Below are 26,063 nucleotides of genomic sequence, written 5' to 3'. Positions count from 1 at the left end.
ACTCCAAATACGACCGCAGACTGAGATGTGACCGGCTCTCACAGACGCGTGTTAAAGACTCTGAATATGAACGCAGTTAACATTCAGCCCGACACGCTCGCTCGTCTCACAGGTGGCAGATGTGGAGGTAACGATGCCAAGGACGTACTGCTGCTAAAGATTTGAACAGGAACCCAGAAGCGAGCGCTCCGCCGACCGGTCCACGGTCGACTTTTGATGGAAAATGTCTGATTTTTGGATTTTAATAACCTCCATCTTTCATCATCCCACATGACAGATGACTGCAGGTGGCCTTTGGTGTTCAGCAATCAGCCAACCAGACAGCAGAAGGATTCACATCTTGCTAACAAGAACGCCGCCTGACCCGTGCAGACACCAAGTGTGATGAGATGACGATGATTCAGAGCTCAGTCTGTGTTGAAAACAATCCGCCGCAGTTCACGCGGCCGAGACGTGCAAAGGACTCATCAGCGGCGCGGCCAAATACAGAAAAACATGCCGTCGAAAAGCAACCCGCCGCTCCTCACAATATGATGCAGGGAGAAGTTCTCCTGAGAGCCGCTTTGGTCTCTTTCAACAGAGAGAAAAATATTTTGGTCGTCCAGCATTTTACAGTTCTGAAGAGATGCTCTGGCATTTTATTGGTGCCAGAAGTTATTGAAATGTTTCCAGAGAGCGAGATGTTGTGACTAATAAAGAAAGCACGGCGAGCTGCAGACAGCTCCAGACACCTACGGAGCAGCCTTCCATTTCACTGCCTCGGCCCCGGCAACTGAAGCTGAATTATCTTGGCAGCAAGAAGTGGATATGTAATCAAAGTATACTCAGACATCTGGACCAGAGTCAACACATGGAGGAGAGACACTCAGCCAGTGTGATTTATCATTATCCTTCAGATGCTAATCAGCAGTTTCGCAGTTTCTCCTGCAGAAAGCTTCCTTGAAATGTTGCCCACGTATTGTGCCTTCAGCTTAAAGTGAATCATTTGTATTCTAGCTCCAATCAAACCTGCAGCTTTCTGCTGTTAATAACTTGGCAAAATGTCATAAAATCTTCCTGTAAGCTGACAATGATTTCATGTTGTGTGCTGACAGGTGATGGTGTAGTTTCAAAGCCTAGTACGTCATAGCTGGAAGAGGGAGACAGCAAAGACTCTGATTGGTCAGCTCGGGCTGCTTGTGTTCTGTCCGACCAGTGTTTGCTGCCGGCAGACTGTCGACAGTCGACTGTCGACAGCGAGGACAACAAGAGGCAAGTTGAAGGATACCAAACAAAGCCATCGTTGCTGCTTTCTGTGACGGCGGTCGTTTCTTGTCAGCCATGAGAAAAGGCTAAACAGGAGTTCCCAGGATGCAACTCCAACATGCACAAAGTGAACAATGTAACAGTCACTGTGAGGACGACAGTGAACATTGAACGTCCACTGCAGCAGTTACGGCTGAATGACTTTCCAGGTGCTCATGGTCACCTCGAAAGTGCTCTTTCACATCCTGCCAAGATTTATTTTCTTCGCGTTTTTCATTTCTTGGCTGCCGCTTCAGCCTCAAATGATTTATTTGTGTTAATGATTTATCGGTGTTCAAGAAATGCAGCTTAAATAGCTCATTGAAAGTCCGAAGACGCGATAACATCTCAGCTGTGAGAGAAAATGCCGGCGATCTGGCCTCAGTCTCGACTCGTCTGTGCGTTCCTCTCCCTGCTCATCGCTGTCTAATGGCATCCAGCTGCCATCCAGCTCGAGCTGCCACCAGTGGAGTCGGCCTCTCAGACGCTCTTGAAGAAACTCTTTGGCCCTGCGGTCTGACATTACATGATGATATGTGTCAGTCTCGATGTAGCGCTGACTGTCTCTCTCCAGCTCCTTGGCTCTGTCCCACAGAAGGAACCGACTGAGAGATTATTCATTGCAGGATAATGACGGTACAGCAGCGTAAGTGCCAAAGGCTCTTGATAGACTGCCAGACAGAGCAGTCTGCATCTGTGTGTGTGTGTGTGTGTGTGTGTGTTGATAATAGTTTACCAGGCAGAATGACTGTCTGAAAGAGTTGGAAGTGTCTCTGGCTGCACTTGAACATGATTTGGAGCTCATTCAGACTCAATTTGCTGCAGAGCGGGAGAAAGAGAGAAGGAGAAAGAGACAGAGTTGCACAAAATGACGGATGAAAAGCAAACGAGAGGGAGAGAAAGGAAAGAAAAGAGAGAGGAGAACAGGTGTGTCTCCACGTTAATGCCTTCACGTCTGACTGCTAACACAGAGCGAGGTGCTTATCACAAACGAGCGCCGCATCCTTCAAGGGCGTGTTGAAATAACATCGACCTCCTCGACTTCAGCGTCCTGCTTTTCCTTCTCTGGTCGTCGATTCTCTTCAGGTCCATTTTTCATTTTTCCAAGTTCAAGACTTTTTCTTTTCCTTCCTCCTAAACTCAAAACTCATCGAGGGCGGGGCCTCATTTCCTGTGACGTCAAGTGACAGAATAAAAATAACTTAAAACATACAAAATATTAAAATATAAAGAGAAAACAGTCAGTTGAACAAGCAACACAGTTCATAAAAGATAAAAGCACTTCAATGGAAACAAACAGACGCTGAGTGGTTCATGATCGCTGACTTAAATTCAACAAGGTTGATTTTTAGGGTGAAGACTTCCTGCCGTCCGGGCAGATTAACTAAAAGCAGAAGGAAGATCTGCTTTAACTAAAAGCAGATCTTCCAGGTTCAGTGCAAATTCGAGGGATTTGCAGTGAAAGTCATCAGACCGAGTGTGATGTGGTCCAGAGGACCAACAGGCACAGATGTGATGTAAGATGGCGACTTCCTGACGAGGGACTGATACATATGCCCATCACGTCTCACAGACCGAGAAGACCAACCAACTTGTTCAGGTACGGTGCAACGATGAGTGCTGTAAGCATCGCCAGTGTGTCAAGACCAGAGGCAGAGGCACGCCGGTGAGTCACATCACCAGAATCCAGTTGTGTTCTGGGTAATATCAGCGTGACATCCAGAGTCCAGAGTCCAGAGTCGCTCTGTGGACCCATTTAATCGCCCTCAACCTCAGAATTTCATGAGTCCTGTAACGACTACAGGCCTTGTCACTTGAGCATGAACATGTCGTTTTGGAGCATTTTCTAACTGACGCATGCTGACGAACATGTTTACTTGCTACCTGTTGTGTTAGTAGTGAAGTGCTGAAGTGCATCACATCCTGAAGAAGACAGTAGATGGAGGATGCCAGACATTCCCAGACTGATCAGTCATTCAGAAATCCAGACAACACAGTGCACTTTCTCACACAGTATCCCCGTTCTGCTGGATGTTTCCTGCCTGACTTGTGACCTTTTTAGCCCATTCCTGGTATGATGGGGTAGTTAAACAAGTCTGGGTGCTCCAACAAACAAAACTCTGTTCTTATTTGCAGTCCGGTGCGGTGCTTCCAATAAGTCTAATGCCAAAATGCCACTGGACACACCTCGCAGAGGTCAGTGTATTTGCAGGTAGTTTAATGATGTCGAACTTTGGGCTAAAACCTGGGCAAATATCAAGGTGACGCGCTTCTTCTTACAAAGCTCTTCAGGGGAACTTCAATAAAAACCTTGATCGTTTGTTTGTAAGGTTCTGCTCTGCCTCCACGCAGCATGAGCAGCATGAGCGTGTGTTCCCTCCTGCTGATGCTGTGCATTGAACACAACGTAGAAATCCAAGGTGATGTTTTCTATTGATATTACATGTTTTCTGTGAGAAGTTCTGCTCTCATTAACTTCACTGTTCGCTTTGTTTTTAGCAGAAACGTTATACTGACTTCTCTGACTTTATCAGTGATGCACGCAAATGCACATTTGTGCTATGCTTGTGAGGACCCTCAGACATCATGCATCCTTTGGCTCAGTTAGACTCAATTTTAAGTTTTTGGCTGCTGTGATGCATGCTGTAAATGTCCTCTAGCAACCAAAACGTGAATACTTGCATGCATGCCGACACCCAATATATCATAGGCACAATCACATGCACATCCTTTGTCCATTTTTGTCCAACAGTATATCTTAGCCTTTATGCTAACCTTAATGTGAACCAGATTCTCACCTCAATCAAGTCCCAAAACTCTTTTGAAATCGAGAGGACTGGACAAACATGTCCTTACTCTCCAGGTTAGAACTGGTCCTCACAAAGACACGAGAGGACACAAACATACACTCAATAAAGAGACACACACCGTCAAAGACAGACAGCACGCACGCAGACATGCACACACCGCAGAAATAACACAAAGTTACACGTATCACTCTCATACATGCACACGCACATATTAACAACCGCAGAGATGCTCTCATTTAGCATCAGTCACATGTCAAGATGTGTGAGAATATGCACACACACACACACACACACACACACACACACACACACACACACACACACACTGTCCTTGTGAGGAAGGTCGGGGCAGCCACCCTGCTGTGTGTCTGAAAAGTATAAATAATAAACGGGTGTAATGTATGGTAAACAAAACATCTGACCGGGTCAACAGCAGCTTCTCTCTCATTTCCTCTTCCTCCTTATCTCGCTCTGTCTGACACGACTCCTCAGCCTCCACCTCTCGCCGCCTCCCTTCATATTCTTTCTTCGTCCTCTCACCTTTATCTTCATCTATTTTCCTCCCTCTCCCTCCCTCACCCTGTAGGTGTGAGGCGAGGAGGTGAATGTAGTGACATCACCTCCTTTAACCCCTGAGCAACCCCATGTTGCCTCCTTATCTTTTCATACAACACACATTGCATTATTCATTACACTACACACACACACACACACACACACACACACACACAGAGTACATACACACACGTATAGACAGAAAAGAAGAAAGATGGAGCGGAGGAAAGAACAAAGCAGATGGGAGGAGGATGAAGGGAAGAAAGAGAAACGCGGCCTCTGTTCATACATCAAGCTTCCACCTCTGCTCCTTCATCGTGATACTTTCATGTACTGTACGTCAGCTGTACACGACACACATACACCAGAGTACACTCTCTGCGGTACAACGCATACATTTGAGACAGGGCAAGAAAAAGGGCAAGAGGAGGGATTCTCCGTCCCCGATCGTGGTTTAATAATGCAACACGGCTTTTGTAGCTTTCCCCGCACCGTGTGCATTAAAAAGACTTTATTCCAGCTCATTCATCACCACACACACTGCTGGGAGGTCGAAGTGTACAGATGACACGAATAATAATTAAAAAAAACAGCCCAGAAATTGTTGCTGCAGAAACTGTTTTCATCTGTGCGTCTGACGTTTGGAAGTGTTTGTGATCTTTCATGATGCTTCCTGGTGATTTAATTTCTGATACTGCAGTTAAGTTTTGTTTCAGCTAGTTTTCTGCAACTTACTTTTTTTTACTGTTTGCATTGTCGAGAAGATTTAGGGTCATATTTTAATGGTACAGCAACTGGCAGAATAAAATTAGCAGCAGAGATCAAAACTGTTTTCTGTAAATGCTTATTTCTGCTGTACAGTTTAATATGGGGGTCTATGGGGATTGACTCGCTTTTGGAACCAGCCTCAAACATCCATTCGAGGAGGTGCAGTTTTTGGCACTTGACTTTTGAGCCCTGGTTGCTGCCTGATCAGTTCATTCATTATATGATGAACTGGTGAATTATTCACCAGTTCATGCATCATGTGGAGGAATAAAACTGCAGAAAAAATGCAGTCAAAGTGGCCAAAGGGAGCCCCATAGTGTGTACATGCCCCAAGGCTATAGTGGGAAATTGATTTAATAATTTCTGGGTTTGTGATTTCATGCATTTGACTTCTTTAAACACACAATCCTCAGTCTACGCTCTGTGCTGCTCCTCGATTTCCCCTTTCATGTGATTATCATTTGATATTTTGCTGCCGTCCGTGCTAAATTATTTCCTTCTCTTTCTCTCTGTGTTTTCACGAGTGTGGTCCTCAGATCGAGCCAAACTTGTGTTCGTCTGTGGGATTTTTGTTGGATTTGTTCTGTAAAAAGTGGATTCTTGATGGTGGACTGCATCGGTAAAACCAAGAGGGGAATGTCCAGTGATCTGAGAGACACCCTGACGTTTAACTCGATGTCCCCAAAAGTGTAAAAACAGTAAATAAGCAAGCAAACCAGTGCATGTCAGATATTCTGTGCCTGGAGTCTGCTTTAGAAAATCAAACAAAGACAGTCACACTCCTGTGTTTTGCCTTAGATAATTCATAACTGTTGACATTTGAGGTCATGCATGTTTGTTATACCCACAACATGCATCAGCGTGGGTGCATGAACGTCCTGACTTAAATGTCAAACACTGTATGGCTGCGTGTGTGAAGTCAGACGGAAAACGTTTGTTGAGCTTTTGGAGATACAAAAACCTGCAGATGCTAAATCGTCATGTAAATCCACAACCAAACCAAACTGTTCCATTTTAACGTGTTTCAAAAGCCTGAATGTGTCTAAATCCAGTATTTCTAAAGAAAAAACAAGCCGTAAGAGACTCTGAAAGAAATCATTTTATGTGGCAGTAACAGGATTTTTCTGTTTTCCTGTCCTGTGTATACGTTTTCCTCCTCTTCGATTCACCTCCCACAGCCCTTGGGGGAAACATCAGAACCAGAGTGCATACATACATCATGCATGTAGTTCGAGGCAATATGTGTCAGCAGAGGTTATTGAAGGCAAACACAAATCTCTGGTGTCCTGAAATAACCACCAATCTGCTTACCTGCGGGTTCATTCTGTTTATGCTGTTGATACTTAATAAAGTATGGCCGATGTAATAAAATGGCCCCTTTGTGTAAACTCACTGTAGATCAAAACACTCCCATGTCAGCGTTTGAACGGGATCCTGCTCAGATAAGGGGCCGCATGTTAGCAGAGGGTCCGTGGTCAGAGCTGAGCTGTGGAGCAGCCGCTGACTGTGAAGTGTCTGCTAGTGGAAATGACCACCAGTGACATCAGTGCCCATATTATCCTGCGTTACACTGGCTAATACAGCGTTGAATTGGATAATGTGGTCAAGAGTGGATCCACATGGGGTCTCTGCGGCAGCCCGACATGGCCGCCGCTTTGTTTTGTCAGCTTCGCCAAAGATCCTAAATCAGATCTTTTCAAGTCCCACAAGTGGGATTCTGATTCTGAATTCAGTTTGTCGCTGTGAACTCGCCACATGTGAAAACCAAAGCTGACGCTGAGCAGAGAGCCAGTGACAACATCAGGACACACATCTGTCTGCAGCGCCTCTGCCTGCAGATCCAGCCTGCACACGCTTCACCTGCTGCAGGATCTGGGACGGATCCGCCGGAGCAGAGGGACGCTCTCACAGAGCCTCTGGCAGCTTGTTGCTTTCGACGAGCCGCCATGAAACCGGAGGTGAGACTGGATCTGTGCGCGTTTTCACCTGCGTGTGTGTGTGTCGAGATAATGCCGCGGCAGCAGGTTGTTCAACTTGAAGTGGCTCGACTGTCAAACCACAACAACTGCATGCCTGAGCAACAAGAGCCAACTGTGTGTGTGTGTGTGTGTGTGTGTGTGTGTGTGTGTGTGTGTGTGTGTACGTGTGTGCGTGTATGTGTGAGAGTGTGTGTTAAGTGATGATGAAACACGTGCAGGGTGCTGTAGTGGGTTGCTCCCTACCTTTCAGAAAACTCAAACCCTGCCGTCTCACACACACACACACACACACACACACACACACACACACACACACACAGCGATCCTAATTGCTGTCTCTCTCCTGCAGGGTGAGAAAATAGGCTACCTGAAGGCATCTCTCTCCCACTCGTTTCCTCCCACCTCTTCCTCTTCCTCTTCTTCTGCTGCTGCATTCCCTCTCTTTCCTCCCTCTCTCTTCTTCTCGCCTTCTTGCATCTCATTCCTTGTTTCCTCGTCTCTTGTCTCGTTACTCTGCTCTTTTCTGATCGTGTTTCAGACTCTCTCCTCCCTTGGGTTTGCTGTGTTTGTATTTCCACCTGCTCTATATCTCCCTCCCTCGCTACATCTTGTCTTTGCAGGGGATGCACTGAAAAGGATGTAAGGAAAGGAACAAGAGGACATGTAATCTTACATGCAGACACGTAAAAGACCATACTGCAAACTGCAATTGCAAGTACCGGCTGTCATTGTCCCCAATTTGGAGACTTGGACACATGACGACTTGTCAGGGTTAGAAAGGACAGAGGAGGCAGAGGAGGAAAGGAGACGGTGATCTAAGGGAAATGTAATGCACTCCTTGTCTCCCTTTTTCTGGTTTCGTCACATTTCCCCCCTCTTTACGCCTTTTCTTGCCTCCATCCTCTCGATGTGCACCAATGTAGAGATTTCTGCAATCAAATAAAGCATCAGAAGCGATTACGATCCATTAAAGCAGGTACTCTGGATGTTCGGAGGAAAATTCCTTGATTAGCTTTTTTGTTTTGTCATTAAAGAACTGGCAGAAGCTGACAGCTCTTTTGAGATGATTACACCACCCACTGAACCTCAGCAGTGTGCTGCTACACACCATATGAGCAAAGCAACAGAAGGAGAACAAACATCACTGTTCCCTCACATGTTGTTAAGTTGATTAAGGAGTTTATTTCTTTTAATTAGCGTCATCTTCTTTCAGGGTGGAAGCGTTTCGCGTCACCGCGCCTCTTCTGAAGCAGACGCCGACTCTCTACTTGTTGCATCAGGTTAATAAAAGCTGCTCTTCCTTTTCCTATGACAATATTTCACATTTGTATTCATTGGTACATCTCTTTTATGATCCTCTAGGGTGACAGGAGTATTGTCAGAGAACTATAATAGACCTTGACAGAATAGGAATGAAGTGAATGAGAATATAAAAAAAAGGGAAATGAGAATCAAAAACAGGTTTATTGCCAAGTCGGTTTTCACATACAAAGGAATTTACCTCGGTCCTTTGGTGCATAACAATGAACACAGGAAGAGAAAAGTCAGAAATCATGAATATCGAATGACACATATGAAATATATATGAGAGATATATGTTTTTAAATGAAATAACTGAGTGTGGGAGATGCAAATATTCACAGTATAAAGTATAAATATGTGGAAAGATAATAATACAAGACAAGACAGCTGTTTAGTCCACAGATGATTTGTGAAACTGGTCTCTACAGGGGGTGTCTGAACTGAGCTGCAGCCAGATGAATCCCCCCAGACGCTGGTGGTGGCGGCGGCTGAAGACTCTGCTGAGACTGATAGGCTAATGAGGCTGATGAGATGATGAAGATAATGAGTCCGTGAAGACTTGGCGGTGAGGAGGGGTGTTCATAAAAGCAACTCACCCCAACCCGAAGGAGGCGATCCGCTGTTCTCTGGCTCACACCCCGGCCTCACGCTGGGAGCTGCTGATTGTCGTCCTCGCTGCAAACTTCCCAGCATGAGCTTGAAATAACGCCAGAAAAAGATTAAGATATCTGAAGGACCTGAAGCGCACGCTCACCGAGGTCACTTTGGCATCACATTCAGTGACTTTCACGGTCTTAATTCTCCATCACAGGGTTTTCTTGGACAGAGGTGTCGGGCAAAGTGATGAAAGGTTCTGAAGTTAAGGTCATTTTGACGACACACATGCACCCTTGATTGGCCAATCAGGTGCTAATCAGGTGCTAACCTGTGGCAAACAATTGTGCACTTATAGATCTAGCAGAGAGCAACTTCAGCATTTGTTAGCATCATCTGGAGTCACGTGTCCCTCCGCCTTATGAATGTAAGTCCAACACTGATTCTGCTTTCAGCTCTGATTTGGTCTCCATCACCTCCAGAGGGAAACGTCTTCAGCTGCTGGATGTTCAACCTTCTTCCCTTTAATTCTTAGCATCAGCACCATGCGAGCCATGATTTTAATATTTCAAAAACTTTTCCGACTTAATTTTCGACCTTATGTGCAAAGAGAACTGCTTCTCTTCAACCCTGAAATGTGGCTCAGTCACGATGGTGGTGATTGTAAGACGCCGCGTCCCTTCGAGCAGTTAACAGGGCCGACTCTTCACGCTGATTGCAGTAAATAAAGTGCGCAGTGACGTTAGCTTCTCTCTGCTTTACATTCAGCTCACGCCGGCTGTAGACTCAGTGTATTGCTTTCTCTGCTGTCCCACCCTGCTCTACATTCTTTTTATACTCTGCAAGAGAAAAGCGAAAGAGAGAGATACAGGGTTCAGAGGGCTGCCCTCAGGCGCACACACACACACACACACACACACACACACACACACAGGTTATCTCAACTCCCATGCTGCTTTATTTGCTTTATTCACACAGTCTGCCATATTGTTTGACTGATGCAACAAGGCGGCGGGAAGAAAAGGCAATTTTATAACTTTTCTTTAAATGCACCTCATAAAAAAACCTGAAATAATGATGATTGTAAGAGCAGACTGGGGAAATTAAAATGACAAGAGACGGATTACACTGAGTAAAGTGATGTGTTTCATTTCTGAGGCGGCTTTCATTTCTTTTTTTTTAAAGATGACTCTTACAAGAGGGTCCTGAATAGATTCAGGTTGATCTGATCAGTGATTGCCTTGAAATAATTTGTTTTCTCAACAGCCTGAGCTCACAGCAGTACTTGGGAAAATGTTCTACTGGCCCTAATTTCCCTCTTCTGCCTGATTTTAAGATGTGAAGTGATGGCTCGCTGGTCCCTTTCACCATCTGAACAGCACAATCTGTTGATGGGCAGAGCAGAAAACACCCTCGTCAGGTCACCCATGCCTGACATGGCAGAGACCTTCACACCCACACTCGCAATTTAGAGCCTGAAATTAATCCACTTGAATTGTGGGAGGACGGACTCAAGCTCACAGGTAGCTGAATTTAATTGGCCGCAGGATGGATGCCTTCCCAGCACCGGAGGACCAAGTGTGAACTGGCTCCGGCCCATTTGGACAGATTTAGAGGATGGGCACAAATCCACACAGTCTGAGGATAAACACTTCAGCGCCGATGACCAATTGAAAGCAATCCACTTTACAAATTTGCCTTATTTAATTAACCACAGTTGTGATTTGCCATGCACAGGTGCATATGCATGAGTAATTAATTCAAGGTAAACTAATTAAGTTTAGAGCAAAGGTGAAAGTGGTGCTCATCAAAAATTATGCTTTCGGTCATTATTAGATTTTTGTTGACTTTTAAGAATTAAAAAACAGAAAGTTTCCAGAACAAAGTTTCAAAATGTGGTTTAAACCTGATTTTAGCATTTTATTCATCATGATGATGAAACCTCACAACTGTAGTTTTCTCTATCTGCATCATTTTTCTCCTTAACATTAGTTTGCTGTGATGTCTGCATTTAATACATCGTGTTTCCCATATTCTGCATATAACTGAAAACAAAGTTTAATGTGGGATAACTGAAGGTCATCTGCCTTCAAATTACACTCTAAAACAAAAGATCATCTTCATTCAGTTGATGTATTTATGCCAGCAGGGGTCCCAGGGTACCAGTCATGCATGTTTACAGCTGAACAGGAATAAACCCGCAGCAGGATTATCGTTCGTCGTTACTCTGCGGCCAATGAGAGAGCATGAACAAAAAGTACGGGGGAAATGGAGACTGAGGCGTGCAGGGCCTCTACTCCACCGTTCACTTCAAACCTTGTCAACATGCATTACTGATGGTGGAGAAGAGGAACATTTCACATGCACACACACACACATTCGCGTACAGAACGGAAATGACAGTAAAACCTTGAGAGGAGGAGGACGATGGAGTAGAGAGGAGGAGGAAGAGGAGCAAGGGAAGAACAAGGCGGAGTAGAAGAAGAAAAAGATGAAGAATGACTCAATGCGCTCTTTCTGTGACTCATCACATTGGATGGCAGATCCCGCTGTGGGATCCAATCAAAGGCTGCAAAACCAAAATAAGCACAGTTGTCACAGAAAAACAGGATTTCACCACATCAGTGCTCCATGACAGCTGTCAATATCAAGAGAGAGGAGGTGGAGGAGGAGGAGGAGAGAAGGTGTAGGACTTGGCAGGGAAGGACAGATGGTTGGAGACTATTACATCACTGATGCTGTGGGACAGCTGTCAATAAAAAGGGGAGAGAAGAAGAAATGGGGTTGACTGTAGGGAAGGAAGGGAGAGGAGAGCGGTAAGGTGACAAAGACAAAGTGTCAGCGACTGAGAGGCAGGAAAGAAAGTGGTGAAAGAGAGAAAGAGAAAGAAAATGACAAGGCAGAGAAAGTCAGTGAAACACAGTGATGTTGTTGTCACTGCCAGCGAGACAGAAGTGAGAAAGACAGAGAGGGAGTGACGTATTTGTCAGACAGTGTCAGCTTTGGGCTCTAACTGCAGCAAACGCTCTGCTCGGCTTTGCAAACAGGCAATAACAGGACCGAAGTCCAGTCCAACAACGTGGAGGCAGATATTTCTGTGGAGTATTTGTGGTTTTCAAACTTGTTTGACCTCTAAACAACACGAACATTTGGCAACCAGACACTTCTTCCATCCTGTTTACTGCTGTGAAAGTGTGCACTCATTCAGAAACAGTGACTGAACAACTGTCATTTTGTCACAAATGTTTTAAAGGCTTTTGGAGGTCAGTCAATAGTCTATCAACAAAAAACATAAGAGCTTTTCTCACAGATTCCCTCTCCTGCACCATGTCTGACAGAGGAACAGTCACTTGGAGGTGATGAAAAGAAAACTAAACTTTTCTTACATAGTTTTTTTTTAACCACCGCGGATCTTCACAACAAGCTAACAAATTCACACATCAGACATATCACCTCATGAAGCAGCCTTTGCTAACGTGTTAGCCTGCTATCTGGCAGAAACAGAGCAGCTTTAGCATTCATTTGGATCATGTTTCTGTCCATAAGTGGAAAATTAGTCCGACATTCTCCTTTTTGTTTTGGTTCCAACAACACTTGAAATATCTGTGCCTTTAGCTGTTAGCTAGCTGCTAACTTCGTCTGTTGTTTGATGCTGCGCAAGTAGCTTTTTATTTAATGAAGCCTGCTACTGATGGAAACCAGGTGTGAAACCAAATCTAAAAGCTAAAGGAGGCTAAAGCCTGATGAAGAGCTGCAGTGTTTGTTGATCATTAACTCGCAGAGTCTGAAAAACTTGCTAAACCTGTGAGGCTATTGTGGTTTTTGGTTAGTGATTGCAAACATTGTAAATTAGTTAGACTGTCAACCATCAAACTTATGTCAGAGCTGGTGATGTTGTGAGTTACTCTTTCAGCTTTGGTTCGCTCTCCAAACACACCTGAGAAAAATGTCTGGGCCTTTAGCTAATCAAAACTTTGTTGTTTGGTGCTGGAGTGTTAGCTGTTCAGAAGCTAGCCGCTAACGTTGTTTGCTGTTCGGTGCTGGGCAGGTAGCGCACAGCAATCTTAATGAGAAGTAAAACCAAAACTCTAAGCTAAACGGAGGCTAAAAAGCTCTGTAGTGCTGCAGTGTTTGGTGATAATTCTTTGAGCGAACCCTTTCAGATTACTCAAGTCTTAAAGTGTGGTAGCATTGATGGTGCTAAGCTGCCGCTGCAGCGTAGTTCATCATACAATCACTCGTATGTTTTTCTTTGAGTGTCTGAGTTGATTCCAAACTCCTGCTGCCAGAAACACATTACATAAGCGACCTTGCAAAGATGAACAATAGTCAGTCTGCCATATTCCACAATTCAGTATGTCACTAAGCAATGACTGTTTTTACATTCATGACAGATGAGGAATTTCAAGGTCATCACAAACTACCTGCAGACGGAAAACAAACTGCGTGTGAAGAGTCCTCCACGAGCCTGAACCCTGAACGCATTGAACCAGCATTTTACCAGATTTCTCTCAGGGGCACACTAAAGTAGATTGATTTGGAGCCAGGTTGTGGCCTGGCTCTTGCATAACATATTACAATGCGGTGCTGTGCAGACCACCCCCATTCCCATCCCTCCCTGCGCCCCCGACCCCTTAACATCTCCTCTCTGTCTCTCTCTCTGGGGATGAGAGCCTTCATTTTAATAAAAGCTGTTACGGCACTACTGGAAGTCTGCAGAGCGAGAGAATGGGTTTAGTGGGGTCTGAATAAACTGGGTCACCTCCCATGACCCCCCATATGCACATTTCAAAGCATGCAGACAAAGTACACATTCATCCAGGTGTTTTCCTTTACTTGCATTGAGAGGTAGAACGTGTTTGTCAGTTAATTTAGGTTATATACAGTCAGTGGGTGGCAGATCTCATCATATCCAGCACACCTCATCGTCATTTCTCACTCAAGACGACTAATGGCACTGCATTTGAACGTCTCCATTAAGACACCACACAACGTAATGAGGAATGGGAATGGAAAGCATCTATTCAGTAGCTTTGGGTGGCTGCTTACCAGACCAGCATGTTTGCGCTTATTTTTGTGCTCAGACGGGAAGAATCAGTGGACGAGTGTCTACGTGTGTGTCCTAAATGTGTGTTTATGCTTTAAATTAAACCAAGATCCAGTTAAATTGATTGCAGTGCATTCACCAGTGCATGCGTTGATCACATTTAACAAAGCAAGACCTTCCAATCAACATGGCGGCTTCGTTAACAGAAATGAGATCTCACTCGCACAGCCTCTGATTGGATTCGTAGTCGGCTCGTGTTCTTTTCAGCGAATGCAGGAGGGTGATGATGTGCCTGTGGTCTGTGGCTTGATTACAAGCCATCAAAACACAGAAGAGCAGCTGTTGCCTGCAGTAAATGCAGTTGGCAGACTGAGGTAAGAAGCCACTGAGATAATGTCATAAAACACAAGGATATGATGATGACGGTAGGTCACCTGCAGTTAAAATGAAGTTATTTAAACTTGTAGCGTCTATTTTTTACGAGGTTCAGTTTGGGTGGAATCGTTTTAAATAGGATGCATCGATCTGTTCCAGTCTGAAGTCTGTCATGCACATGTATGTTTATATTCAATTAGAAGCGCGGCCACCTGTATACATGACAAAGAAATCAATGTTTTCCAGGAGGCATATCGCAGGTTTCACGTTGACATAATGTTTAAGAAATCAGATCACTGGAGAAACCCAAAGCTGTGTACTTAATACACAGAATGTAGCACATTATCAACCGAAATAATAAAGGTTTTTAAAGTACATTTTGACACCTGGCCTCTCTGCATAACAGGGACTTTACACTGAGGAGCAGCACTTCCCTTTCTTTGTGCATATTCCCCCGAAAATTTGCAGTCGATCAAGTCACCACGTACTGATTGACAGAGCAAAGCACCGGATTTCGGGGCCCCTGAGGGTCTGTGGTTTTTGAACACTTGCCCGCTTTGGCCCGACGGTAATTCACACACCTGAAGAGAAGACTCAGAGCTGACATGAGGTTTGTTTATCCAGACCTGTGACTTGACTTGCCCTGCAGGACTTGACGCTTTGAAGTTTGGATCACAAGATTGTGAAAAAAGCCAAATACGAGCTTCAGAATCTCTCTCAGAAATCCTTTATTGACACATATTCCACAGTTTGTGGCTTAGATGAGTTTGATAGAAAAGAGATGCACTTAGTGGAGGAGGCAGACGAGCGCGATGGGCGTGTATTTGTGTCCTTGCCTCTGTGCTGTGGTGGAGAGGTGATCAGGGCCACAACACAGGAAACACAACGGGAGTCAACAGACAAAGACACGTCGGCATTGTTCTCCCTCTTTTTTCGCACCTTGTTTGCCTTCCCTTCACCGGCTGCCTCTGCCTCCACTTCATACCGACTGAGCTGTGTTGAAACCCTCCAAACAATTTTCATTCCATGTCAAATTTCACAGGAAACAAGTCGAGAGGAGAGAGCGCACGCTGTGTGTGTGTGTGTGTGTGTGTGTGTGTGTGTGTGTGTACGTGTGTGTGCGCTTCCGTCTGCGTGCGAGACAGAGAGATCATGTGTGCACGTGAGAGGCGCAGCACTGTGGGTTAGAAATAGCAGAATATGCCCTGAGAGCTCTTTCATCCTGAGGCATGCGTCTAGTTAGGGCAATTCTTCTTCTGATTGACTCCGGAGGTGGTGTGTTTGTGCAAGTGTGTTTGTGCATGCGTGTGTGTGTGTGCGCGCGCTTATTTATTGCAGCCTTCTTCAACTGACTCCGTAGGTGACGGCACATACTGTGAGTGTGCGTATCGCTCTGTGCATGCGTGACCTATTTTCCAGCCTCTTCCCTGTTTTTGAATGTTTTGTCAGGTGGCACAGCAGCAACCTAAACTGGTTTTAATAGCTGCTGCTCAAATGACAGCCACTTTTCCACCGTTGGGTGTCTCTATTTCCCTCTCGTTCTCTCTCTCAGGCTCTGTTTTTCCCTCTTTACCTTTATCAGCCCTGCTCCTCCTCTATCTGCTGCCTCTCTCACTCGTTTTCATCACTGCGGCTTATCAGTGTTTTCCTCTCCACTTTCTGCCTCACTCTCAATTTCAGTTTTCATTTTAAATAAACTGTCAAACACGAGCATCCCTGCTAAAAGAAACGCTGCATTTCTAGGCATCGAACTTGGATAATTTTTACATTCGTATGCATGTTTTGGCTGTATAATTTTTACATGTAATAAGAGTATGAAGATGAAGATGTTTCCATAATATCAGGATCTGTAAACCAGTGAGTGTAAAGCCTGGAGGGTGAAATTAATAATAGAATAAATGTTACTAACCAGTGTTATTAATTGGTTAAAAGCTATTTGGTGATCAGCTCAATCAGAGTTTGAGCGCTTTCACATTTGCAATAAATGCACAACTGATGAAAAAATGTGTTTTTCTACTTTGTTCAATAAATAAAAACAAACCTGACGACATAAATGACATCGGTGAGACGTTAACCATTCATCAGCCCTGAATTGGTACTTCAACACGCTCGGCCTCCTCATTTCGTTTGTGCTGTAACCTCACGGAGGCAAATGTGTGGAGTTGGTTTGAAAATGTGCTTCAAATCTGGAAGGTGGCATTGGAGCGGGAAGAGCTGCCCACGTTATCCATGAGAAGAGGGCTGCAGCTGTCCTGTGCGGCTCTCAGGTGTGAACATGCACTTTGAGCGAGTGAAACAGCACATGCATGCTCAGCAAACCCTCCCCGTGTGAATAAGGCTCAAAAAGGAGGACTCGACATGCTGCTTTTGTTAAAGTAGGTTACAAACTCACAATCCACTGCGTCTTTTGGCTCGTGTTGGCATAAATAGGGCCGACGAGAAATTCATTTTAGCCGAATCCCCTGAGATAATTATGTCCTCCGCCACTCATTTCTCACATATGACGTCTTTTACTCATAAATGAATAAACAACGCTTCTATTTGGGGCGATAATTATGAGTTTCCGCACGACGTCGGCAGTTGCTGAAATGCCGCGCTGCCCGGTGGAAATTCTAAATAGGTTTTAGAACGGCCGTCAGCTAGACGGAGGTGAAAAATGTGTCCAGACAAGAACTAAATTAGCTAATCTAATTTTATGTGCTTGCATGTGTGTGCCTTGTCCGTGTGCGCTCGCTGCTGTGTGTGTTTGCCTGTGTAGCAGCCAATGTGTGCCTGCGCCTCGGCATACACCCGTTCCTGCACTTTGTGTGCTGTAATTGAGCCATCGCTTGGCGGATGTTGCTTCGGCACACAACAGCTCTCTAGCTAGCTCAACAGCCACCATAATTGAAATTAAAAGGTAACCACATTCATCATGCCGAGCTTGGGTTTAATTGAAATGTATGTTTGTTTGTGTGCATGCGTGCATCTAGGAGAGAGAGAGAGAGAGAGAGAGAGAGAGAGAGAGACGGCGGAGAACAAAAGCGATAGAGTGAAAGATGGAGGGAGACAAAGTTTGTGTGAATGTTAATGAAAATGTGTGTGTTTGTGTGTTAGTGTTTGAGAGGGAGGGTGAATGTGTAATGAGGCTGGGAAGCTAAGACTCCATATCTGTGACTGTCTTGGTGATAAATAACATGGGAGACAGATTGCATCCACAAACACCTTCGCAGCCCCTCTGTCGCGTCACCCACCCTTTCTTTCACTCTTCACATCGCATATTTCTCCTTTTATATCCATCTGAATGCTATTCGACATGTGAAGGGGATGGTTCGACACTTTGGGAAGTGAGGACCACAGCAGCTACACTGACTAACTTTGACATTTGCAGGTTGTGTTTAGATGTTTAGCTCTTCAGTAAGATACCGTGCAGGTCCAGGCTTGTGTTTTCCTTTGTAAGATATGTAAGAAGCAGACATTAGCTGGAATGCTAATGTGGGCTGTCTGTGTGCCGGCTGCTCTTTGGCTGTTAGTCAGCCCATGACAGAACTGTGACTGCTTTATTTGGGATGTTATTTATTTAACGACTGCAACACAGAGCCCAAAGATTCACACTGTGCCCCATTAGTCTGAGTTTAAATTCTCATTACAACATGAGACCAATGTAATATGATGCATGCCATGACCCCTTTAAGCAGGATTTAACCGTCGCCTCAGGCTGAAGCCAATACGCTTTCTCTCGATTGTGCAGAGCGGAGAGTGAAGAGGTGGGGCGATGCCCTTCAAAAAGCTCACACAAATTACAAAACAAAAATATTCTGACACCTCGAGTGCTATCGAGCCACGCAGACCCTCCATGAAAGAATTCGTCCCTGTGCAGACTCTCCTTTATGAGCTCAGTGCCTTCAAAGAAGCTCCCGCTTGGTTTTCTATGACCCATTCAAAGTTAAATTCACACTTTTCTGGAACACGATGATAGAGCATCTAACTCTAATATAACAGGCTGGTACAGAGCTGCACCAGTATGGAGTCACACTCAACTCCTGGAACTTGAAGATTTAAAGTACAGACTGCAAGGTGCACCTCACAGTGATGTTCAATTTATCACTCACTGTCACAGCCCTCTCCTGGCTCAGGGCTGCCGCTGCTCTTTGACAGGACGTCATTCACAACTTCATTGACCTTACTTCTACTTTCCAAGGCCCCGGCGTCTGACAGCTGTCACTTAATTTACTGCTTTTCTATTCAGAACCTTGCTATTATATAACCACAATTTCATGGGCTTTCATATGGAAAGAATATTATGCAGTGAAATACTGCGGACACTTCAGCCATAGTTAGCTCCCATATCATCCAGTGAGGCGGATAAATGGCCTCGCCCGCAAAAGACCTTTTGTGCAAATGATGCAAAAGTAAAGTTAAAGGGGCTATCTTTAATTTCACAGGCATTAAGGTCACTTTACGTGTAATAGGAGGAAGTATTCAGTGTGTGAAAACAGCTGTAACAGTGATGTCTTCTGTGTCATATCTCACAGAATGACCCTCATTATGTCACTCAGGCATATAGTACGTTGTGGAATGTACATTCATTCATTGTAGTTTTTATGAAGGAAGAAGTACTTTTCATGTACTCGTACTTGCATTGTATTCATGTGCCTTAGAAAGCAGCTAACCTAACAGGTTGTTTGCATATGACTAGCACTATAACGCTGAATCACTGAAAATGCCAGTGTTTTCTGTCATTTATGGTTGCTCAGATCGATCAAACCGAGAAACCACGAGGAGCTTTTATCGAGTACTGAAAGTTGTTCTTCATAAGGGTGAAAAATGCAAGAGATTGACTGAAAAATGTCAGAAAAAATGTCTTGTGAGCCTCTGCGGTTGGGAGCAGCCGAGTCGGATAATGGTAGAAATGGTGTAACATTAGCCATTGTTTTAAATCTGTGTTGATAGATTTGAATAGCTAAAAGCAACAACAAGCAAAGCAACGGTAGCGTTAACAGTCTGACATCATAAACTTCATAGGTTTTATCCATAAGCACTCTTTTGCCATTATTTTCCACTAGCCCGCCCACCACTGCAAACTGGAGGTGTTGGGTTTGAAAGTCAGATTTTTTCTAATCTGTCTGTAGTCACAGTGCTGCAGCTGCCAACCAATAGCCAAAGGAGCCTAATCTCAAGACAAAAATGTGTATTTTGACCCAAAATCATAAGTGAAACTGACTCAAACCTGGTTAAACCAGGCCATCGTCCTCAAGGGTCGAGGTGGAAGGTTCCCCCTTACGTTCACGCAGACTCGCTCTTTGTGATGATATTTACGATTTATCCGCTGACAAAGTCTGTAAATCCACTTTAAACAACGACACACAGGTTTGAAATTTCCAACACGGCCCTGAACAGAGGAGGCAGATTGTGTTTTCTGTGTTGTGCTTCCGAGGGACCTGGATGAGCTTACGTTATTTTCATTTCTGCATTTTAGTCATCAGTTTTCTAATCTCTCAGTAAACTGCCAGCATGTAATGAAGAGCGGGGGGTGGGGGGGGTGGGGGGGTGGGTGGAGGGATTTAAATTAAATTATATTCCATCTAAAAACCCTCACCTTCTAAGCTGAATGACTTTTCTTTCATTTACAGTCTCATGAATAATGATGAGAAACAAAGCCATCAAGTCAGATGATTGGAGGACGACTGTACTTTAGGCTGCCAGCTCTTCACAGCATGTACAAATTACAAATTCATCAGGGACGGCCACATTTGACTTTAGTTGTATTTTGCATTTTTTTTCTTCCTGCACAGCCGTATTTACTCCATGAACACTTTCATGGATCTGAACGTACTGAATCCTGAGGTGTTCATGAGCGCAAGCGATAACAATCTCGTTATCTCGTTTTTCTGCTTTGTTCAGTATAAATACGTTTAAACATGTTTAATAATAGACAAAATAAATAGACAAAAATAAATTATAGTACAGAGAATATGAGAATGTGTGTTGTTTAATTTATTACACATAAACAGAGGTGGGCAGTATTTCAGCTAAATGTGTTTAAAATATGTTTTTAAATACTTTTGAGTATTTTGTCATTTGTGTGTTGCAGGACAGACAAAAATTAAACAGGATTTGAACGAAAACTGCTTGTATTTAAGATACTTGAAATAGATTATTTAATATGTCATTTTATTGTGAAATCAGACATATTTTTAGCCTCTCAGATTTAAGCTGCACAACAATGAGTTTCATCAGTGTTTGGCTGAAAACAGCTGAATCATTTTTAACGACAGTGTTTCATTTGTGTTCCTGGTGACCAAAAACATGAGGAAAGAAGCTGCTTCAGTGTTTCGTGCAGATTTCCCCTTTAGATAGTGATATGTTTACCACTGTATTGCAGTATTAAGAACAAGTCGATGCAATCAGCAGAAAATCAGCATAAAGTGCTGCTGAAGGCCTGCAGGCCTGAGTCAGGTCAAACCTTTGCGCTCTCTTCAGATCCCTCTGTGATTGTTTACTTTATTCCAAAGTGGAAGAATGAATGTCAACGGAGTTTGTGGCGGGTTGTATGATTAAAGCATGACTCAGCCGGATCGTGGAGAGCACAACTCGAGCCCGTCTCCATGAAATCACATTTATATACAACTAATTTACATTCGTAATGACGCCGTGCTGATCAACGCAGTCACTGCCTGGATCACGTTCAGAGTCAGCGTTTGCTTGAGTGAATGAAACATCCAGACTGGAGGCAGTGATCGTCCCCCGACGTGAACCAAGCGCTGTCAGTGCAGAAACATAAAGAGAGAAAAGCTGAATAGTGGTGCATGGATGCTATTTGGAGGAAAACAAATTAAATATGTTGCCAGTAAACGAGTTCAGTAACAATTTTGAAATTTTTCCTCATCATGTTAACACAAAGTTTACGTTTCCTTCAAAATACATTTCCTGTTGTTAATAGCATTGCTGTTGATGGAAATAAACGGCGCCACGGCTGCAGAACCAACGCTGCACGGACCTATGAGGGACTGACGTTCAGCCCTGAGGTCAAGTGTGGATCCGCCTTTGTGCAGAGCCCAGAACAAAGCATGAGTTTCTTTTTTAAGTTTTCACTTTTTTCACTTTAATCCAGGAGCACATGAGAGCTCACTGCGAAGGGAGTGGAAGGGGGAAAAGGTGTGAGGGGGTCACATAAATATGCGGCAGGCTCTCAGATGTCTCAAGAGCAGCATTTCAGTGGGGCTTCAGCAGGGGGCCGAGGATAAAAAGTCTGAGGAAAATTCTGATGCAGTTGATGGTATCTTTTACCAAGATGACATTTTGATGTGAAAGCCTTTGTGGAGAGGTGTAACGCTGATGATGAGCCGCTGGTCGCTTCCAATGGGGAAGAACTGCAAACACGCATCAGCAGCGGCCTCTGAAGAGGCTGCAAAACGAAACCGTCAAAGTGCAGACAAAGTGCAGTTCAATGATGCCCAATTTCAGTGTTTAACCAAAGCGTCTTACAGTATCTGGGTCACAGTGTGAGCGCGCGTGGCTGCTGTGGAGATCAGTGCACTGCCACAGTCTTCAACCCTCAAAACAGTTCCCATAAAATCAAATCTACACCTCGCTGACACAATCAGAGGACAGAATCAACGGTATGAGCTTCATCGCTTCGAAAGGGCGTTTTCAGGCGTCGATCCCTGTAGTCAGAGATGACTCACTGCACGTGTATCTAACCAGCTTTATTCTTCTTAGGAACATTTTCTACATCATCTTGTTTTCTCCCTCACAGCTGAAAAGCACAGATCAACACGTGATGCTGAAACTTTCCAGCTCGATGATAACGACTCTGAAACAGGCCTCTACAAATAAAAGCTCAATGATATTGGAGGTTGACTGATCAATAGTTTGTACGAGGCCGATAACGCTTGAGCATGTGGACAAACTGTTTTCTTCATGAACTCAAATTAAAAGTTCTGTTGAATTTGATGTAAGAACAACACAAGCGCACACATCCAGACTGATTAAGGAGAAAGTAAAAGTGTTATTGAAGAGAGGTTTTAGGAATAGTCAAGTCTTCCAAACAGTGAAGTGAAGCATGGCACCAAAACAGAAAATGTCAGCTTCTCTTAAATATTTGCCACAAATTCCTCTTGATTGTGGCAGTTTGGCCTCAGGAAAATAAAATCCATCACTGTTGGAGTGTGATTGTTTTTCTCATTCTCTCCTTTCATTCGGTACCACGTTTATTCCCTCCCTCAGGATGTTGCTCTGAGGTGCACGTATACATACAAATGTAGATACTATTCAAATGGCAGGTACGCACATCTACACACACATGTTAGAAGCCACAGATGTACAAAGGGATGCACGCACACACACGCACACACACGCACGCACGCACACACACACACGCTTCGTCTGAAGATACATTAGCTTGTTTCTCTTGCCTCGGTGAGTCATAGAGCAGCAGAAACAACAGAAGGACAGAATTCAATAAGGAATAAAAGCAATACTGACAGGTAATGCCCTCACTGCACTTCACAGCCATTTGTCAATAAAGAAGCAATTACTAAAATGTAGCAGCCATTTGTGTGCTGCCGGGGGACATGGAAGGGAGGCGTCTTTGTAGATCGGCTGTGCCTGTCAGAGAGAAAACACACAGGGAGGCAAACAAACATATGCACAAAGATACGAATGCAAAGAAGCATGCACATTATGCTGAAGGCTTTGTTAAGGCAGACTGCAGGTGCACGTGAGCGCGCAGGATTTGTGCTCAGAGCAACAAATCAACCTCGCAAACGAAGGCTGCGGAGGCTGATCAATACGCAGCTACGCCATCGGCCAATTAGTGGATGTTTGTCTGCATTTGTCTCCGTGCATTCGTCATGTGTTTGACGGTTTGTACATTTGCATGCAGAAAGAAAAAACCCTGAAAGCTGCCGTCGGGTTCAGGTCAGCAGTGATGGTTTCCGTTAGAATCGGATCTTTGCTATCGACTGAGGAGAAGAACGAGCTCGTCCTCAGCCGAGGACCTGAACCTCGCGTTAGCTCACAGGCTAACACCAGCTGGGGAAAGTTCATCTCCATTTAAAAACTGGACATTCAGACCCTTTCAACCCAAACGCACAAACACAAATAGGTTACCCATCAAACAAAGCAATTTCCAGCCAATTACACGAGTCAAGCAGAAATCAGAAATCATCTGGGCCGACTGCTGCACAGCGCCGTTATTTGGCTGTCTGCTGCGCTGTTCTGTCTCCTGTTTGCTCGTAGACGCTGACAGCCGAGGCGTTTTTTTTTCTTTTGTTTTTTTCACATCATCCTCATTAAACCCGAAGCGCCGTTCTGCATGAACGACTCGGGACAGCAGTTACTTAAGAGACCCTGAATCTGGCACAGCTGCCACTGGAGCTCAAACTGAGATTTGATTTTTTTTTGTCGCCTTTCTGACATTGATTTTAACTGAATTTCATGATGCCTATATACCTGTTTCATGTAGCGCATCATGGCTACATCGCTCACTGTCTCCAGGAGTGATATATCCTCACAAACAGGAGAAAACAGCATGATGAAAACGGTTGTTGTGACAGACATGTTGCTCTGTTGCATTCCAGGACTGTCTGGAAAAATACTCCTCTCCCTCAGCAGCTGCTCTGAAGTGTTTCTGAGCAGAAAACCTGAAAAAGTTTTGTCGTCATCGGGGAAAGTTTCCGGTATTGTTAATGCCTCCAAAACAATAATTCAAAGCCACAGTGAATTATTCTGGGTGTGTGAAAGCAGAATATGCTGCGTGGACCAGGTGAAGTTATGAGAGGGATTTGATCAAATCCTTCAAAATGACTTTTGAACATATTCTTTGCATGTACTGAGAGATAAGTGAACAATCAAAACAGGAACAGAGTGTTAAAGCTTTAACTAAAGCGTTTGAGTTCCAGGTGATAAGTTTCATGTTTGTTTACTGCCATTCACGCATAAACAGAGTGTCAGTCCTCACGGGCCCAAGAAGTCCAATAAAGTATGAATAAAACAGAACAGAAATATATATATATATAAAAAGAAATACTGTCAGTTGTAATACTGTAATAAACTGCTGTGTTTACATGTCTAAACCTACTCAAACATGGTGAGCAATTAAGTGAAGATACAGCCAACAGCCTCAGTGGTGACTGTACATGTACAAACAGACTGTACGTCGACCGCTTTGAGCTTCTGCAGCAGAGCCAGGAGTTCGGTTTTCATCCAAATGCATCGCAGATTTTCACCAGATCTTCAGAAAATGTCGAGCAGATGATGGAAAAACTGCATTTATGTCAGGGAGGTCGTTCCGTACAGATCTGATGTTCATGTCTGCTGGAAGCTTCCATCATCATGAACTGACCAGGTCTGTTTCCTCTGCACTTTGTTTTTATTCACCAACCTTTGCAATACTTTTTAATGTTTTTTAAGGTCAGGTTCTTCTGTTCTCATGTAAATTTTCAGTTTGTGCATAATGGTGGATGGCACATCAGGGGAACGTTAATGTCATCGTAAGTTTTTGTTCATCATTGAGAACACAGAGCGGTTAGCTTCCAGCTCCTCCGTGAGTTAGCCACAGCAGCTAACTTTAAGCTGAGTGCATTGTGTGCACAGCGAGAGCTTCAACATCAGACTCTCCAAATAAAGGACGACTGACACCTGAACCCCACGTGCACCAGCTGCTCAGGAGAACCAGCTGGTGAAGCAGCGGTCCTCCAGTGCCAAGACAAGTGACACGAAGAGGTTAACAGAAAGAAGCCGTTTGTGTTGTGATGCTTTGAGAGCTGCCTGCTGCCACAGGGAATCTGCTGCCTGTGATAAAAACACAACTTAATTCCTTTAATTTGAAAGCATTGTGTTAGATTCTCATTCCAGCGAGTAGGTGGAAGTAAGACCACTAAAATGTTGCACGAGGAGTGAGTAGGTGTCCCGTATTGTCGCTGCGAGGCTGGATTGAAGTCTGCACTTTCTGAAAGCAGCTTCAGTGTTTAAAGTTTCTGTAAATTTCATAAGAAAAGCGAAGGAAAAGAAAAGAGCTTTGAGAACAAAAACAGTGTTTGAAGAGGGGAAGGTGAGTGACAGATGCCGTGAGTGTGTGTTTGTTTGTGTCAGTGTGCATATTTGGTGGCGAGGGATTGATGTGTGTGTGTGTCTGTGTGCACTGATTGATGCTTCATTGACAGCGATCGGGGGGGCTCTCCGGCTGATTGAACACAAACAGACACACAACACACACGCATGCACATGCTCACTGTGGTGTCCATGGGGGTTCTCTGGATGATTAGAGACACAGACATCCTCCACTGATTGCTCCTTTGTTGATGATTACCCCCCTCACACACCTTCTGCGCACACACACAAGCAGGTAGGGATAATGCAGAGTGT

The sequence above is a fragment of the Chaetodon auriga genome, chromosome 11 (assembly GCF_051107435.1).
Source record: "Chaetodon auriga isolate fChaAug3 chromosome 11, fChaAug3.hap1, whole genome shotgun sequence".
Classification (NCBI taxonomy): domain Eukaryota; kingdom Metazoa; phylum Chordata; class Actinopteri; order Chaetodontiformes; family Chaetodontidae; genus Chaetodon; species Chaetodon auriga.
Note: the sequence above shows the minus strand (reverse complement) of the source record.